The 2,589-nt window shown below is 47.4% G+C and overlaps 1 non-coding gene across 1 annotated transcript; it reads right to left on the minus strand.

The window, feature by feature from the left end:
* Positions 1 to 840: 840 nt before the first annotated feature.
* On the minus strand, positions 841 to 914 carry TRNAN-GUU (transfer RNA asparagine (anticodon GUU)). Its single transcript has one exon. It is a non-coding gene; the product is annotated as a tRNA-Asn (tRNA).
* Between the last annotated feature and the right edge of the window lie 1,675 nt (positions 915 to 2,589).

Genomic DNA, 2,589 nt, shown 5'->3' on the forward strand with positions numbered 1-2,589 from the left:
ATGTAGCTACTTAGGATTAGGAGTGAAGCTGTGAACTGGGGTTCAGGGAAGAGCAGTAGCAGCCCCCAAACTGTGAAGACAGTTTTAATTATGTGTAATCCATTTGGTACACAAAACAGAAACTATAATGATGCATGGTATACTAAGTATATTTAATATAGCTAACAATACTTTATTAATACAATTTAATAAAATACATAAATGTATAAACAGTTTATATCAGGGGTTACCTATCATCTCTTGAAATTCAGCTTTAGACATAATTATTTTAGTTCAGGTTAGATATAAGGAAGATTGATGCATGCTAAGCCTGTGGGCAAGTGTCATCCAGAAGAACGAGAGTAAGGATGCTTATGGAAGCAAGATGGAGGGAACCTGAGGGGCTGGTATAAACTTGTCAAGAGAGGTTTAGGTTGGATATTAGAAAAAGGTTCTTCACCCAGACTGTGGCTGGACGCTGGAACAGGCCCCCAGGGCTGTGGTCACAGCACTGAGCTTGACAGAGTTCAAGGAGTGTTTGGACAATACTCTCAGGTACATGGTGTGACTCTCGGGGCTGCCCTGTGCAGGGTAGGAGTTGGACTTTGATGAACCTTTTGGGTATGTTCCAACTCAGAATATTCTTTGAAGAGTTGAGCTTTCCCCAGAAGTGGACTTGGGGGTTCTGACAGACACTTGCGTGAACATAAGCCAGCAAAGTGCCATAGTGACAAGTCCATTTCTGTGAAGCTGCTGGGGTGGCCACAGTATGTACTGATGCCTCTGGTTATTCTTTCCCTGGGACAGGACTTGGAACTTCCCTTACTGAGGTTCTTTTTGGCCCGTAAAAGGGATCTCCTCCGTCCCTGGGTGGGCTCGAACCACCAACCTTTCAGTTAACAGCCGAACGCGCTCTCCAATTGCGCCACAGAGACTGATGGGTTGCACTTCCCAGAGGAGCTGAATTCCTGATTGTTCAATAAGTGCTGCTGGTGGTGCCTGCGTGTGCTGAACAATGACAGAGTGATACTGCAGGCACACTGCTGCAGCAAACCTGACGTGCTATTGTGTCAGAATACAGGGGGAAGAAATGCTCTTACCTCCTGTGGGGAGTGAAAGATGAGATTCTTTTGAAATAGCTGTTCCTCACTGCTTACCTCTCTCAGGAGAAGAGGTCTTGGGATGGTGTCATGCAATTTGCTAGTGGTTCAACAGCACTGTTTCTTGTGCTTTTTGTCCTTCTGGAAATTTAGCTATAAGAAGTCTGAAAACCTGTGTGGCTTGTTAATTGTATGTTAATGCAATTAAAGCAAAACGTGTGCTTCAGAACATGGATTGTGAGACATCAAACTTACTGACTGCAGAATTCTTAATGCAGCTGGGAATTGAGGATTAGAGGTGAGAGAGCTGGTGGGCAGGTCTTAATGAACAGGGAAGATTTCATGGTGAAACTTGCATTTTTAAGCTTCATGCTGCAAAGAAACAAGATGTTATCAATGCTAGTGGGCATATGCATTTTTTACCGTCAGTTGTCAGCCAGGAAAAGGTGGAGCCTCCTGCTCTGTGTGCCCTTGTGTATTGCTGGAAACAAAAGGATATGAGCTACTGAGATACGTGACAGGAGCTGAGTTCTGTTCAGCTAGTGAATCTGTACCTTGTTTGTCTAGTTTTCTGCCAGAACAAAATTGTTTTAGTATTCCAACCTTTTTGTTGTTGTTCATTTGGTGGAGGAAATACAGCAAAATGTTGGCTTGAGAATGGTTAAATTGCTTTTGAAAGTTAGGAAGCTTAATCTCTACAGGGCTGTGTTTGGAGTGCTGCTGAGAGCATTGCTGGTGAAGTTCTCCTGTCACTAAACTGCAAAAGCATAGGAAGATGTGTAAACTGTAGAAGGGATTGGAGCAACTTTCTTGTTGAGAGATAGAAACTATTAGGTGGAGAAAAATGTACTCTCAGCAGCAGCAGTAGATAGCCTTTCCTACCAGGGGGTATTGACAGCAAGCCTCTCCCTCTCCTCTCCCTCTCCTCTCCCTCTCCTCTCCCTCTCCTCTCCCTCTCCTCTCCCTCTCCTCTCCCTCTCCTCTCCCTCTCCTCTCCCTCTCCTCTCCCTCTCCTCTCCCTCTCCTCTCCCTCTCCTCTCCCTCTCCTCTCCCTCTCCTCTCCCTCTCCTCTCCCTCTCCTCTCCCTCTCCTCTCCCTCTCCTCTCCTCTCCTCTCCTCTCCTCTCCTCTCCTCTCCTCTCCTCTCCTCTCCCTCTCCCTCTCTCCTCTCCCTCTCCTCTCCCTCTCCTCTCCCTCTCCTCTCCCTCTCCTCTCCCTCTCCTCTCCCTCTCCTCTCCCTCTCCTCTCCCTCTCCTCTGGCAGTCTACACCATGTGCCTCAAAGCTGTGGGGCAGGTCTGTCCCACAGTGTGCACTGGGTTCTTACTGCTCCAGCTGCCACCCTCAGGGGCTAAAGTGGTGATACTTGGCTCCTGTCTGCCCTACACACTGGGTTACTGCCCTGCACTGCCAGGATCCCTCATATAAGACAAGCGTGGAGATCCAGGTTTCATCTTGAGCTGGATTTAGAGGGTTTGGATTTGGAGGTGGGCTCTATGGATCTGGGATGGC

Source organism: Pseudopodoces humilis, chromosome 1 (assembly GCF_049639895.1).
Source record: "Pseudopodoces humilis isolate 2021_Gansu_Grassland_sample_001 chromosome 1, ASM4963989v1, whole genome shotgun sequence".
Taxonomy (NCBI): Eukaryota; Metazoa; Chordata; class Aves; order Passeriformes; family Paridae; genus Pseudopodoces; species Pseudopodoces humilis.